Raw genomic sequence first — 16,704 nt, 5'->3', positions numbered from 1 at the left:
GCACAGCTCCCAAGAAGAATGAAAGTGCCAATATTTGCAAGCCTGCCATTTAGGGCAGAAGGACTGCTCAGATCCCAAGAAGAATGCAAGCGCCATTCTTGGCAAGCCTGCCATTGAGGGCAGATGGACTGCTCAGATCCCAAGAAGATTGAAAGTGCCATTCTTGGCAAGCCTGCTATTGAGGGCAGAAGGACTGCTCAGATCCCAAGAAGTATGCAAGTGCCATTCCTGGCAAGCCTGCCATTGAGGGCAGAAGGACCGCTGAGATCCCAAGAAGAATGAAAGTGCCAATCTTTGCAAGCCTGCAATTGAGGGAAGAAGGACTGCTAAGATCCCAAGACGAATGCAAGAGCCATTCTTTGCAAGCCTGCCATTGAGGGCAGAGGGACTGCTCAGATTCCAAGAAGAAAGAAAGTGTCAATCTTGGCAAGACTACCATTAAGGGCAAAAGGACTGCTCAGATCCCAAGAAGAATGAAATGCCATTCTTTGCAAGCCTACCATTGAGGGCAGAAGGAGTGCTCAGATCTCAAGAAGAATGAAAGTGTCATTCTTGGCAAGCCGTCCAGTGAGGGCAGAAGGGCTGCTCAGATCCCAAGAATAATGAAAGGGCCCTGTTTGGCAAGCCTGCCACTGAGGGCCGAAGGACTGCTCAGATCCCAAGAAGAATGCAAGTGCCATTCTTAGCAAGCCTGAGTGCAGAAGGGCTGCTCATATCCCATGAAGAATGGAAGTTCCATTCTTGGCAAGCCTGACATTGAGGGCAGATGGACTGCACAGCTCCCAAGAAGAATGAAAGTGCCAATATTTGCAAGCCTGCCATTTAGGGCAGAAGGACTGCTCAGATCCCAAGAAGAATGCAAGCGCCATTCTTGGCAAGCCTGCCATTGAGGGCAGATGGACTGCTCAGATCCCAAGAAGAACGAAAGTAGCATGCTCGGCAAGTCTGCCATTAATGGCAGAAGGGCTGCTCAGATCCCAAGAAGAATGCAAGTGCTATTCTTGGGAAACCTGCCATTGAGGGAAGAAGGACAGTTCAGATCCCAAGAAGAATGAAAGTGTCATGGTTTGCAATCCTGCTAATGAGTTCAGAAGGACTGCTCAGATCCCAAGAAGAATGAAAGTGCCATTCTTGGCAAGCCTGACATTGAGGGCAGAAGGACTGCTAAGATCCCAAGAAGAATGCAAGTGGCATTCCTTGCAAGCCTGGCATTGAGGGCAGAAGGACTGTTCAGATCCCAAGAAGAATGAAAGTGCCATTCTTGGCAAGCCTGCCATTGAGGGCAGATGGACTGCACAGATCCCAAGAAGAATGAAAGTGCCATTCTTGGCACGCCTGCCATTGAGGGCAGAAGGACTGCTCAGATCCCATGAAGAATGAAAGGGCCATTCATGCAAGCCTGCCATTGAGGGCAGAATGACTGCTAGATCGCAAGAAGAATGAAAGGGCCCTTTTTGGCAAGCCTGCCACTGACGGCAGAATAACTGCTCAGATCTCAAGAAGAATGAAAGTGCCAATCTTTTCATGGCTGCCACTGAGGGCCGAAGGACTGCTCAGATCCCAAGAAGAATGAAAGTGCCATTCTCGGCAAATCTGCCATTGAAGGCAGAAGGGCTGCTCAGATCCCAAGAAGAAAGCAAGTGGTATTCTTGGCAGGCCTGCCATTGAGGGCAGAAGGACAGTTCAGAACCCAAGAAGAATGAAAGTGCCATTGTTTGCAATCCCGATAATGAGGTCAGAAGGACTGCTCATATCCCAAGAAGAAGGAAAATGCTATTCTTGGCAAGCCTGCCATTGAGGGCAGAAGGACTGCTCAGATCCCATGAAGAATGAAAAGGCCATTCATGCAAGCCTGCCATTGAGGGCAGAAGGACAGCTTAGATCCCAAGAAGAATGCAACTGCCATCCTTTGCAAGCCTGCAATTCAGGGTAGAAGGACTGCTCAGATCCCAAGAAGAATGCAAGTGCCATTGTTTGCAAATCTGTCATTGAGGGCAGAAGGACAGCTCAGTTCGCAAGAAGAATGAAAGTGCCAATCTTTGCAAGCCTGCCATTGAGGGAAGAAGGACTGCTAGATCGCAAGAAGAATGAAAGTGCCATTCTTTGCAAGTCTGCCATTGAGGGCAGAAGGACTACTAGATCCCAAGAAGAATGCAAGTGCCATTCTTTGCAAGCCCGACATTGAGGGCAGGAGGACTGCTAGATCGCAAGAACAATGAAAGGGCCCTTTTTGGCAAGCCTGCCAAAGAGGGCAGAAGGACTGCTCAGATCTCAAGAAGAATGAAATTGCCAATCTTTTCAAGCCTGCCACTGAGGGCCGAAGGACTGCTCAGATCCCAAGAAGAATGAAAGGGCATTCTCTGCAAGTCTGCCATTGAAGGCAGAAGGGCTGCTCAGATCCCAAGAAGAATGCAAGTGCTATTCTTGGCAGGCCTGCCATTGAGGGCAGAAGGACAGTTCAGATCCCAAGAAGAATGAAAGTGCCATTGTTTGCAATCCTGCTAATGAGGTCAGAAGGACTGCTCATATCCCAAGAAGAAGGAAAATGCCATTCTTGGCAAGCCTGCCATTGAGGGCAGATGGACTGCACAGATCCCAAGAATAATGAAAGTGGCATTCTTGGCAAGCCTGCCATTGAGGGCAGAAGGACTGCTCAGATCCCATGACGAATGAAAGGGCCATTCATGCAAGCCTGCCATTGAGGGCAGAAGGACAGCTTAGATCCCAAGAAGAATGCAAGTGCCGTTCTTTGCAAGCCTGCCATTGAGGGAAGAAGGACTGCTAAGATCCCAAGAAGAATGCAAGTGGCATTCTTTGCAATTCTGCCATTGAGGGCAGAAGGACTGCTAGATCACAAGAAGAATGCAAGCGTCATTCTTTGCAAGCCTGCCATTGAGGGCAGAAGGACTGCTAGATCCCAAGAAGAATGAAAGGGCCCTTTTTGGCAAGCCTGCCACTGAGGGCAGAAGGACTGCTCAGATCTCACGAAGAATGAAAGTGCCAATCTTTTCAAGTCTGCCACTGAGGGCCGAAGGACTGCTCAGATCCCAAGAAGAATGCAAGTGCCATTCTTGGCAAGCTGCCATTGAGGGCAGAAGGACTGCTCAGATCCCATGAAGAATGAAAGTGCCATTCTTGGCAAGCCTGCCATTGAAGGCAGAAGAACTGCTCAGATCCCCAGAAGAATTAAAGTGCCATTCTTGGCAAGCCTGCCATTGAGGGCAGGAGGACTGCTCAGAACCCAAGCAGAATGAAAGTGGCAATATTTGCAAGCCTGCCATTGAGGGCAGAAGGACAGCTCAGATTGCAAGAAGAATGAAAGTGCCAATCTTTGCAAGCCTGCCATTGAGGGAAGAAGGACGGCTAAGATCCCAAGAAGAATGCAAGTGGCATTCTTTGCAATTCTGCCATTCAGGGCAGAAGGACTGCTAGATCACAAGAAGAATGCAAGCGTCATTCTTTGCAAGCCTGCCATTGAGGGGAGAAGGACTGCTAGATCCCAAGAAGAATGAAAGGGCCCTTTTTGGCAAGCCTGCCACTGAGGGCAGAAGGACTGCTCAGATCCCAAGAAGAATGCAAGTGCCATTCCTGGCAAGCCTGCCATTGAGGGCAGAAGGACCGCTGAGATCCCAAGAAGAATAAAAGTGCCAATATTTGCAAGCTTGCAATTGAGGGAAGAAGGACTGCTAAGATCACAAGAAGAATGCAAGAGCCATTCTTTGCAAGCCTGCCATTGAGGGCAGAGGGACTGCTCAGATTCCAAGAAGAAAGAAAGTGTCAATCTTGGCAAGATTACCATTAAGGGCAAAAGGACTGCTCAGATCCCAAGAAGAATGAAATGCCATTCTTTGCAAGCCTACCATTGAGGGCAGAAGGAGTGCTCAGATCTCAAGAAGAATGAAAGTGTCATTCTTGGCAAGCCGTCCAGTGAGGGCTGAAGGACAGCTCAGATCCCAAGAAGAATGAAAGTGCTATTGTTTGCAATCCCGCCAATGAAATCAGAAGGACTGCTCAGATCCCAAGAAGAATGAAAGTGCCATTCTTGGCAAGCCTGCCATTGAGGGCAGAAGGACTGCTCAGATCCCAAGAAGAATGAAAGGGACAATCTTGGCAATCCTCCCACTGAGGGCAGAAGGGCTGCTCAGATCCCAAGAAGAATGCAAGTGCCATTCCTAGCAAGCCTGAGTGCAGAAGGGCTGCTCATATCCCAAGAAGAATGGAAGTGCCATTCTTGGCAAGCCTGCCATTGAGGGCAGATGGACTGCTCAGATCCCAAGAAGAATGAAAGTGCCATTCTTGGCAAGCCTGCCATTGAGGGCAGAAGGACTGCTCAGATCCCAAGAAGAATGAAAGTGCCAATCTTTGCAAGCCTCCCATTGAGGGCAGAAGGGCTGCTCAGATCCCAAGAATAATGAAAGGGCCCTGTTTGGCAAGCCTGCCACTGAGGGCCGAAGGACTGCTCAGATCCCAAGAAGAATGCAAGTGCCATTCTTAGCAAGCCTGAGTGCAGAAGGGCTGCTCATATCCCAAGAAGAATGCAAGTGCCATGCTTGGCAAGCCTGCCATTGAGGGCAGAAGGACTGCTCAGATCCCAAGAAGAATGCAAGCGCCATTCTTGGCAAGCCTGCCATTGAGGGCAGATGGACTGCTCAGATCCCAAGAAGAATGAAAGTGCCATTCTTGGCAAGCCTGCCATTGAGGGCAGAAGGACTGCTCAGATCCCAAGAAGTATGCAAGTGCCATTCCTGGCAAGCCTGCCATTGAGGGCAGAAGGACAGCTGAGATCCCAAGAAGAATGAAAGTGCCAATCTTTGCAAGCCTGCAATTGAGGGAAGAAGGACTGCTAAGATCCCAAGACGAATGCAAGAGCCATTCTTTGCAAGCCTGCCATTGAGGGCAGAGGGACTGCTCAGATTCCAAGAAGAAAGAAAGTGTCAATCTTGGCAAGACTACCATTAAGGGCAAAAGGACTGCTCAGATCCCAAGAAGAATGAAATGCCATTCTTTGCAAGCCTACCATTGAGGGCAGAAGGAGTGCTCAGATCTCAAGAAGAATGAAAGTGTCATTCTTGGCAAGCCGTCCAGTGAGGGCTGAAGGACTGCTCAGATCCCAAGAAGAAAGAAAGTGCCAATCTTTGTAAGCCTCCCATTGAGGGCAGAAGGGCTGTTCATATCCCAAGAAGAATGGAAGTGCCATTCTTGGCAAGCCTGCCATTGAGGGCAGATGGACTGCTCAGATCCCAAGAAGAATGAAAGTGCCATTCTTGGCAAGCCTGCCATTGAGGGCAGAAGGACTGCTCAGATCCCAAGAAGAATGAAAGTGCCAATCTTTGCAAGCCTCCCATTGAGGGCAGAAGGGCTGCTCAGATCCCAAGAATAATGAAAGGGCCCTGTTTGGCAAGCCTGCCACTGAGGGCCGAAGGACTGCTCAGATCCCAAGAAGAATGCAAGTGCCATTCTTAGCAAGCCTGAGTGCAGAAGGGCTGCTCATATCCCAAGAAGAATGCAAGTGCCATTCTTGGCAAGCCTGCCATTGAGGGCAGATGGACTGCACAGCTCCCAAGAAGAATGAAAGTGCCAATATTTGCAAGCCTGCCATTTAGGGCAGAAGGACTGCTCAGATCCCAAGAAGAATGCAAGCGCCATTCTGGCAAGCCTGCCATTGAGGGCAGATGGACTGCTCAGATCCCAAGAAGAATGAAAGTGCCATTCTTGGCAAGCCTGCCATTGAGGGCAGAAGGACTGCTCAGATCCCAAGAAGTATGCAAGTGCCATTCCTGGCAAGCCTGCCATTGAGGGCAGAAGGACCGCTGAGATCCCAAGAAGAATGAAAGTGCCAATCTTTGCAAGCCTGCAATTGAGGGAAGAAGGACTGCTAAGATCCCAAGACGAATGCAAGAGCCATTCTTTGCAAGCCTGCCATTGAGGGCAGAGGGACTGCTCAGATTCCAAGAAGAAAGAAAGTGTCAATCTTGGCAAGACTACCATTAAGGGCAAAAGGACTGCTCAGATCCCAAGAAGAATGAAATGCCATTCTTTGCAAGCCTACCATTGAGGGCAGAAGGAGTGCTCAGATCTCAAGAAGAATGAAAGTGTCATTCTTGGCAAGCCGTCCAGTGAGGGCTGAAGGACAGCTCAGATCTCAAGAAGAATGAAAGTGCCAATCTTTTCAAGCCTGCCACTGAGGGCCGAAGGACTGCTCAGATCCCAAGAAGAATGAAAGTGCCATTCTCGGCAAGTCTCCCATTGAAGGCAGAAGGGCTGCTCAGATCCCAAGAAGAATGCAAGTGCTATTCTTTGCAGGCCTGCCATTGAGGGCAGAAGGACAGTTCAGATCCCAAGAAGAATGAAAGTGCCATTGTTTGCAATCCTGCTAATGAGGTCAGAAGGACTGCTCATATCCCAAGAAGAAGGAAAATGCCATTCTTGGCAAGCCTGACATTGAAGGCAGAAGGACTGCTCAGATCCCAAGAAGAATGAAAGCGCCATTCTCGGCAAGTCTGCCATTGAAGGCAGAAGGGCTGCTCAGATCCCAAGAAGAAAGCAAGTGGTATTCTTGGCAGGCCTGCCATTGAGGGCAGAAGGACAGTTCAGAACCCAAGAAGAATGAAAGTGCCATTGTTTGCAATCCCGATAATGAGGTCAGAAGGACTGCTCATATCCCAAGAAGAAGGAAAATGCTATTCTTGGCAAGCCTGCCATTGAGGGCAGAAGGACTGCTCAGATCCCATGAAGAATGAAAGGGCCATTCATGCAAGCCTGCCATTGAGGGCAGAAGGACAGCTTAGATCCCAAGAAGAATGCAACTGCCATCCTTTGCAAGCCTGCAATTCAGGGTAGAAGGACTGCTCAGATCCCAAGACGAATGCAAGTGCCATTGTTTGCAAATCTGTCATTGAGGGCAGAAGGACAGCTCAGTTCGCAAGAAGAATGAAAGTGCCAATCTTTGCAAGCCTGCCATTGAGGGAAGAAGGACTGCTAGATCGCAAGAAGAATGAAAGTGCCATTCTTTGCAAGTCTGCCATTGAGGGCAGAAGGACTACTAGATCCCAAGAAGAATGCAAGTGCCATTCTTTGCAAGCCTGACATTGAGGGCAGGAGGACTGCTAGATCGCAAGAACAATGAAAGGGCCCTTTTTGGCAAGCCTGCCACTGAGGGCAGAAGGACTGCTCAGATCTCAAGAAGAATGAAATTGCCAATCTTTTCAAGCCTGCCACTGAGGGCCGAAGGACTGCTCAGATCCCAAGAAGAATGCAAGTGGTATTCTTGGCAGGCCTGCCATTGAGGGCAGAAGGACAGTTCAGATCCCAAGAAGAATGAAAGTGCCATTGTTTGCAATCCTGCTAATGAGGTCAGAAGGACTGCTCATATCCCAAGAAGAAGGAAAATGCCATTCTTGGCAAGCCTGAAATTGAGGGCATAAGGACTGCTCAGATCCCAAGAAGAATGAAAGCGCCATTCTTGGCAAGCCTGCCATTGAGGGCAGATGGACTGCACAGATCCCAAGAATAATGAAAGTGGCATTCTTGGCAAGCCTGCCATTGAGGGCAGAAGGACTGCTCAGATCCCATGACGAATGAAAGGGCCATTCATGCAAGCCTGCCATTGAGGGCAGAAGGACAGCTTAGATCCCAAGAAGAATGCAAGTGCTGTTCTTTGCAAGCCTGCCATTGAGGGCAGAAGGACTGCTAGATCCCAAGAAGAATGAAAGGGCCCTTTTTGGCAAGCCTGCCACTGAGGGCAGAAGGACTGCTCAGATCTCACGAAGAATGAAAGTGCCAATCTTTTCAAGTCTGCCACTGAGGGCCGAAGGACTGCTCAGATCCCAAGAAGAATGCAAGTGCCATTCTTGGCAAGCTGCCATTGAGGGCAGAAGGACTGCTCAGATCCCATGAAGAATGAAAGTGCCATTCTTGGCAAGCCTGCCATTGAAGGCAGAAGAACTGCTCAGATCCCCAGAAGAATTAAAGTGCCATTCTTGGCAAGCCTGCCATTGAGGGCAGGAGGACTGCTCAGAACCCAAGCAGAATGAAAGTGGCAATATTTGCAAGCCTGCCATTGAGGGCAGAAGGACAGCTCAGATTGCAAGAAGAATGAAAGTGCCAATCTTTGCAAGCCTGCCATTGAGGGAAGAAGGACTGCTAAGATCCCAAGAAGAATGCAAGTGGCATTCTTTGCAATTCTGCCATTCAGGGCAGAAGGACTGCTAGATCACAAGAAGAATGCAAGCGTCATTCTTTGCAAGCCTGCCATTGAGGGGAGAAGGACTGCTAGATCCCAAGAAGAATGAAAGGGCCCTTTTTGGCAAGCCTGCCACTGAGGGCAGAAGGACTGCTCAGATCCCAAGAAGAATGCAAGTGCCATTCCTGGCAAGCCTGCCATTGAGGGCAGAAGGACCGCTGAGATCCCAAGAAGAATAAAAGTGCCAATCTTTGCAAGCCTGCAATTGAGGGAAGAAGGACTGCTAAGATCACAAGAAGAATGCAAGAGCCATTCTTTGCAAGCCTGCCATTGAGGGCAGAGGGACTGCTCAGATTCCAAGAAGAAAGTGTCAATCTTGGCAAGATTACCATTAAGGGCAAAAGGACTGCTCAGATCCCAAGAAGAATGAAATGCCATTATTTGCAAGCCTACCATTGAGGGCAGAAGGAGTGCTCAGATCTCAAGAAGAATGAAAGTGTCATTCTTGGCAAGCCGTCCAGTGAGGGCTGAAGGACAGCTCAGATCCCAAGAAGAATGAAAGTGCTATTGTTTGCAATCCCGCCAATGAAGTCAGAAGGACTGCTCAGATCCCAAGAAGAATGAAAGTGCCATTCTTGGCAAGCCTGCCATTGAGGGCAGAAGGACTGCTCAGATCCCAAGAAGAATGAAAGGGACAATCTTGGCAATCCTCCCATTGAGGGCAGAAGGGCTGCTCAGATCCCAAGAAGAATGCAAGTGCCATTCCTAGCAAGCCTGAGTGCAGAAGGGCTGCTCATATCCCAAGAAGAATGGAAGTGCCATTCTTGGCAAGCCTGCCATTGAGGGCAGATGGACTGCTCAGATCCCAAGAAGAATGAAAGTGCCATTCTTGGCAAGCCTGCCATTGAGGGCAGAAGGACTGCTCAGATCCCAAGAAGAATGAAAGTGCCAATCTTTGCAAGCCTCCCATTGAGGGCAGAAGGGCTGCTCAGATCCCAAGAATAATGAAAGGGCCCTGTTTGGCAAGCCTGCCACTGAGGGCCGAAGGACTGCTCAGATCCCAAGAAGAATGCAAGTGCCATTCTTAGCAAGCCTGAGTGCAGAAGGGCTGCTCATATCCCAAGAAGAATGCAAGTGCCATTCTTGGCAAGCCTGCCATTGAGGGCAGATGGACTGCACAGCTCCCAAGAAGAATGAAAGTGCCAATATTTGCAAGCCTGCCATTTAGGCCAGAAGGACTGCTCAGATCCCAAGAAGAATGCAAGCGCCATTCTTGGCAAGCCTGCCATTGAGGGCAGATGGACTGCTCAGATCCCAAGAAGAATGAAAGTGCCATTCTTGGCAAGCCTGCCATTGAGGGCAGAAGGACAGCTGAGATCCCAAGAAGAATGAAAGTGCCAATCTTTGCAAGCCTGCAATTGAGGGAAGAAGGACTGCTAAGATCCCAAGCCGAATGCAAGAGCCATTCTTTGCAAGCCTGCCATTGAGGGCAGAGGGACTGCTCAGATTCCAAGAAGAAAGAAAGTGTCAATCTTGGCAAGACTACCATTAAGGGCAAAAGGACTGCTCAGATCCCAAGAAGAATGAAATGCCATTCTTTGCAAGCCTACCATTGTGGGCAGAAGGAGTGCTCAGATCTCAAGAAGAATGAAAGTGTCATTCTTGGCAAGCCGTCCAGTGAGGGCTGAAGGACTGCTCAGATCCCAAGAAGAATGAAAGTGCCAATCTTTGCAAGCCTCCCATTGAGGGCAGAAGGGCTGCTCATATCCCAAGAAGAATGGAAGTGCCATTCACTGCTCAGATCCCAAGAAGAATGAAATGCCATTCTTTGCAAGCCTACCATTGAGGGCAGAAGGAGTTCTCAGATCTCAAGAAGAATGAAAGTGTCATTCTTGGCAAGCCGTCCAGTGAGGGCTGAAGGACTGCTCAGATCCCAAGAAGAATGAAAGTGCCAATCTTTGCAAGCCTCCCATTGAGGGCAGAAGGGCTGCTCATATCCCAAGAAGAATGGAAGTGCCATTCTTGGCAAGCCTGCCATTGAGGGCAGATGGACTGCTCAGATCCCAAGAAGAATGAAAGTGCCATTCTTGGCAAGCCTGCCATTGAGGGCAGAAGGACTGCTCAGATCCCAAGAAGAATGAAAGTGCCAATCTTTGCAAGCCTCCCATTGAGGGCAGAAGGGCTGCTCAGATCCCAAGAATAATGAAAGGGCCCTGTTTGGCAAGCCTGCCACTGAGGGCCGAAGGACTGCTCAGATCCCAAGAAGAATGCAAGTGCCATTCTTAGCAAGCCTGAGTGCAGAAGGGCTGCTCATATCCCAAGAAGAAAGCAAGTGCCATTCTTGGCAAGCCTGCCATTGAGGGCAGATGGACTGCACAGCTCCCAAGAAGAATGAAAGTGCCAATATTTGCAAGCCTGCCATTTAGGGCAGAAGGACTGCTCAGATCCCAAGAAGAATGCAAGAGCCATTCTTGGCAAGCCTGCCATTGAGGGCAGATGGACTGCTCAGATCCCAAGAAGAATGAAAGTGCCATTCTTGGCAAGCCTGCCATTGAGGGCAGAAGGACTGCTCAGATCCCAAGAAGTATGCAAGTGCCATTCCTGGCAAGCCTGCCATTGAGGGCAGAAGGACCGCTGAGATCCCAAGAAGAATGAAAGTGCCAATCTTTGCAAGCCTGCAATTGAGGGAAGAAGGACTGCTAAGATCCCAAGACGAATGCAAGAGCCATTCTTTGCAAGCCTGCCATTGAGGGCATAGGGACTGCTCAGATTCCAAGAAGAAAGAAAGTGTCAATCTTGGCAAGACTACCATTAAGGGCAAAAGGACTGCTCAGATCCCAAGAAGAATGAAATGCCATTCTTTGCAAGCCTACCATTGAGGGCAGAAGGAGTGCTCAGATCTCAAGAAGAATGAAAGTGTCATTCTTGGCAAGCCGTCCAGTGAGGGCTGAAGGACAGCTCAGATCCCAAGAAGAATGAAAGTGCCATTGTTTGCAATCCTGCCAATGAAGTCAGAAGGACTGCTCAGATCCCAAGAAGAATGAAAGTGCCATTCTTGGCAAGCCTGCCATTGAGGTCAGAAGGACTGCTCAGATCCCAAGAAGAATGAAAGGGACAATCTTGGCAAGCCTCCCATTGAGGGCAGAAGGGCTGCTCAGATCCCAAGAATAATGAAAGGGCCCTGTTTGGCAAGCCTGCCACTGAGGGCCGAAGGACTGCTCAGATCCCAAGAAGAATGCAAGTGCCATTCTTAGCAAGCCTGAGTGCAGAAGGGCTGCTCATATCCCAAGAAGAATGCAAGTTCCATTCTTGCCAAGCCTGACATTGAGGGCAGATGGACTGCACAGCTCCCAAGAAGAATGAAAGTGCCAATATTTGCAAGCCTGCCATTTAGGGCAGAAGGACTGCTCAGATCCCAAGAAGAATGCAAGCGCCATTCTTGGCAAGCCTGCCATTGAGGGCAGATGGACTGCTCAGATCCCAAGAAGAATGAAAGGGCCATTCTTGGAAAGCCTGCCATTGAGTGCAGAAGAACTGCTCAGATCCCAGGAAGAATTAAAGTGCCATTCTTGGCAAGCCTGCCATTGAGGGCAGGAAGACTGCTCAGATCCCAAGCAGAATGAAAGTGCCAATATTTGCAAGCCTGCCATTGAGGGCAGAAGGACTGCTCAGAACCCAAGAAGAATGAAAGGGACAATCTTGGCAAGCATCCCATTGAGGGCAGAAGGGCTGCTCAGATCCCAAGAATAATGAAAGGGCCCTGTTTGGCAAGCCTGCCACTGAGGGCCGAAGGACTGCTCAGATCCCAAGAAGAATGCAAGTGCCATTCTTAGCAAGCCTGAGTGCAGAAGGGCTGCTCATATCCCAAGAAGAATGCAAGTTCCATTCTTGCCAAGCCTGACATTGAGGGCAGATGGACTCCACAGCTCCCAAGAAGAATGAAAGTGCCAATAAATGCAAGCCTGCCATTTAGGGCAGAAGGACTGCTCAGATCCCAAGAAGAATGCAAGCGCCATTCTTGGCAAGCCTGCCATTGAGGGCAGATGGACTGCTCAGATCCCAAGAAGAATGAAAGGGCCATTCTTGGAAAGCCTGCCATTGAGGGCAGAAGAACTGCTCAGATCCCAGGAAGAATTAAAGTGCCATTCTTGGCAAGCCTGCCATTGAGGGCAGGAGGACTGCTCAGATCCCAAGCAGAATGAAAGTGCCAATATTTGCAAGCCTGCCATTGAGGGCAGAAGGACTGCTCAGAACCCAAGAAGAATGAAAGTGCCATTCTTGGCAAGCCTGCCATTGAGGGCAGAAGGACTATTCAGATCCCAAGAAGAATGAAAGTGCCAATCTTTGCAAGCATGCCATTGAGGGCAGAAGGACTGCTAATATCCCATGAAGAATGAAAGGGCCATTCAAGATAAGCCTGCCATTGAGGGCAGAAGGACAGCTCTGATCCGAAGAAGAATGCAACTGCCATTATTTGCAAGCCTCCCATTGAGGAAAGAAGGACTGCTCAGATCCCAAGGAGAATGCAAGTGTCATTCCTGGCAAGCCTGCCATTGAGGGCAGAAAGACCGCTGAGATCCCAAGAAGAATAAAAGTGCCAACCTTTGCAATCCTGCAATTGAGGGAAGAAGGACTGCTAAGATCCCAAGAAGAATGAAAGTGCCATTCTTTGCAAGCCTGCCATTGAGGGCAGAGGGACTGCTCAGATTCCAAGAAGAAAGAAAGTGTCAATCTTGGCAAGTCCACCATAAGGGCAAAAGGACTGCTCGGATCCCAAGAAGAATGAAATGCCATTCTTTGCAAGCCTACCATTGAGGGCAGAAGGAGTGCTCAGATCTCAAGAAGAATGAAAGTGTCATTCTTGGCAAGCCGTCCAGTGAGGGCTGAAGGACAGCTCAGATCCCAAGAAGAATGAAAGTGCCATTGTTTGCAATCCTGCCAATGAAGTCAGAAGGACTGCTCAGATCCCAAGAAGAATGAAAGTGCCATTCTTGGCAAGCCTGCCATTGAGGGCAGAAGGACTGCTCAGATCCCAAGAAGAATGAAAGGGACAATCTTGGCAAGCCTCCCATTGAGGGCAGAAGGGCTGCTCAGATCCCAAGAATAATGAAAGGGCCCTGTTTGGCAAGCCTGCCACTGAGGGCCGAAGGACTGCTCAGATCCCAAGAAGAATGCAAGTGCCATTCTTAGCAAGCCTGAGTGCAGAAGGGCTGCTCATATCCCAAGAAGAATGGAAGTGCCATTCTTGGCAAGCCTGCCATTGAGGGCAGATGGACTGCACAGCTCCCAAGAAGAATGAAAGTGTCAATATTTGCAAGGCTGCCATTTAGGGCAGAAGGACTGCTCAGATCCCAAGAAGAATGCAAGCGCCATTCTTGGCAAGCCTCCCATTGATGGCAGATGGACTGCTCAGATCCCAAGAAGAATGAAAGGGCCAATCTTTGCAAGCCTCCCATTGAGGGCAGACGGGCTGCTCAGATCCCAAGAATAATGAAAGGGCCCTTTTTGGCAAGCCTGCCACTGAGGGCCGAAGGACTGCTCAGATCCCAAGAAGAATGCAAGTGCCATTCCTAGCAAGCCTGAGTGCAGAAGAGCTACTCATATCCCAAGAAGAATGCAAGTGCCATTCTTGGCAAGCCTGCCATTGAGGGCAGATGGACTGCACAGCTCCCAAGAAGAATGAAAGTGCCAATATTTGCAAGCCTGCCATTTAGGGCAGAAGGACTGCTCAGATCCCAAGAAGAATGCAACCGCCATTCTTGGCAAGCCTGCCATTGAGGGCAGATGGACTGCTCAGATCCCAAGAAGAATGAAAGTGCCATTCTTGGCAAGCTTGCCATTGAGGGCAGAAGGACTGCTCAGATCCCAAGAAGTATGCAAGTGCCATTCCTGGCAAGCCTGCCATTGAGGGCAGAAGGACCGCTGAGATCCCAAGAAGAATGAAAGTGCCAATCTTTGCAAGCCTGCCATTGAGGGCAGAAGGAATGCTAAGATCCCATGAAGAATGAAAGGGCCATTCATGGCAAGCCTGCCATTGAGGGCAGAAGGACAGCTCTGATCCCAAGAAGAATGCAACTGCCATTATTTGCAAGCTTCCCATTGAGGAAAGAAGGACTGCTCAGATCCCAAGAAGAATGCAAGTGCCAATCTTTGCAAGCCTGCAATTGAGGGAAGAAGGACTGCTAAGATTCCAAGACGAATGCAAGAGCCATTCTTTGCAAGCCTGCCATTGAGGGCAGAGGGACTGCTCAGATTCCAAGAAGAAAGAAAGTGTCAATCTTGGCAAGACTACCATTAAGGGCAAAAGGACTGCTCAGATCCCAAGAAGAATGAAATGCCATTCTTTGCAAGCCTACCATTGAGGGCAGAAGGAGTGTTCAGATGTCAAGAAGAATGAAAGTGTCATTCTTGGCAAGCCGTCCAGTGAGGGCTGAAGGACAGCTCAGATCCCAAGAAGAATGAAAGTGCCATTGTTTGCAATCCTGCCAATGAAGTCAGAAGGACTGCTCAGATCCCAAGAAGAATGAAAGTGCCATTCTTGGCAAGCCTGCCATTGAGGTCAGAAGGACTGCTCAGATCCCAAGACAAATGAAAGTGCCAATCTTTGCAAGTCTTCCATTGAGGGCAGAAGGACTGCTCCAATCCCATGAAGAATGAAAGGGCCATTCATGGCAAGCCTGCCATTGAGGCCAGAATGGCAGCTCAGATCCGAAGAAGAATGCAACTGCCATTCTTTGCAAGCCTGCTATTGAGGAAAGAAGGACTGCTCAGATCCCAAGAAGAATGAAAGTGCCATAATTGGCAAGCCTGACATTGAGGGCAGAAGGACTGCTCAGATCCCAAGAAGAATGAAAGGGACAATCTTGGCAAGCCTCCTATTGAGGGCAGAAGGGCTGCTCATATCCCAAGAATAATGAAAGGGTCCTTTTTGGCAAGCCTGCCACTGAGGGCAGAAGGACTGCTCAATCTCAAGAAGAATGAAAGTGCCAATCTTTTTCGGCCTGCCACTGAGAGCCGAAGGACTGCTCAGATCCCAAGAAGAATGTAAGTGCCATTCTTAGCAAGCCAGAGTGCAGAAGGGCTGCTCATATCCCAAGAAGAATGGAAGTGCCATTCTTGGCAAGCCTGCCATTGAGGGAAGATGGACTGCACAGCTCCCAAGAAGAATGAAAGTGCCAATATTTGCAAGCCTGCCATTTAGGGCAGAAGGACTGCTCAGATCCCAAGAAGAATGAAATGTCAATCTTTACAAGCCTGCCATCGAGGGCGTAAGGACTGCTCAGATCCCAAGAAGAATGCAAGTGTGATTCCTGGCAAGCCTGCCATTGAGGGCAGAAGGACCACTGAGATCCAAAGAAGAATAAAAGTGCCAATCTTTGCAAGCCTGCCATTGAGAGCAGAAGGACCGCTGAGATCCCAAGAAGAATAAAAGTGCCATTCTTTGCAAGCCTGCCATTGAGGGCAGAGGGACTGCTTAGATTCCAAGAAGAAAGAAAGTGTCAATCTTGGCAAGCCTACCATTAAGGGTAAAAGTACTGCTCAGATCCCAAGAAGAATGAAATGCCATTCTTTGCAAGCCTACCATTGAGGGCAGAAGGAGTGCTCAGATCTCAAGAAAGTGTCATTCTTGGCAAGCCGTCCATTGAGGGCTGAAGGACTGCTCAGATCCCAAGAAGAATGAAAGTGCCATTGTTTGCAATCCTGCCAATGAAGTCAGAAGGACTGCTCAGATCCCAAGAAGAATGAAATGCCATTCTTTGCAAGCCTACCATTGAGGGCAAAAGGAGTGCTCAGATCTCAAGAAGAATGAAAGTGCCATTCTTGGCAAGCCTGCCATTGAGGGCAGAAGGACTGCTCAGATCCCAAGAAGAATGAAAGGGACACTCTTGGCATGCCTCCCATTGAGGGCAGAAGGGCTGTTCAGATCCCAAGAAAAATGAAAGGGCCCTTTTTGGCAAGCCTGCCACTGAGGGCCGAAGGACTGCTGAGATCCCAAGAAGAATGCAAGTGCCATTCTTAGCAAGCCTGAGTGCAGAAGGGCTGCTAATATCCCAAGAAGAATGGAAGTGCCATTCTTGGCAAGCCTGCCATTGAGGGCAGATGGACTGCACAGCTCCCAAGAAGAGTGAAAGTGCCAATATTTGAAAGCCTGCCATTTAGGACAGAAGGACTGTTCAGATCCCAAGAAGAATGAAAGTGCCATTCTTGGCAGGCCTGACATTGAGGGCAGAAGGACTGCTTAGATCCCAAGAAGAATGAAATGTCAATCTTTGCAAGCCTGCCATTGAGGGCAGAAGGACTGCTAAAATCCCAAGAAGAATGCAAGTGCCATTTCTTGCAAGCCTGCCATTGAGGGCAGAAGGACTGTTCATATCCCAAGACGAATGAAAGTGCCATTCTTGGCAAGTCTGCCACTGAGGGCCACAGGACTGGTCACATGCCAAGAAGAATGCAATGCAAGTGCCATTCTTAGCAAGCCTGAGTGCAGAAGGGGTGCTCATATCCCAAGAAGAATGAAAGTG

This window comes from Ambystoma mexicanum, chromosome 14 (genome assembly GCF_040938575.1).
Source record: "Ambystoma mexicanum isolate Mex_15411 chromosome 14, UKY_AmexF1_1, whole genome shotgun sequence".
NCBI lineage: Eukaryota > Metazoa > Chordata > Amphibia > Caudata > Ambystomatidae > Ambystoma > Ambystoma mexicanum.
Note: the sequence above shows the minus strand (reverse complement) of the source record.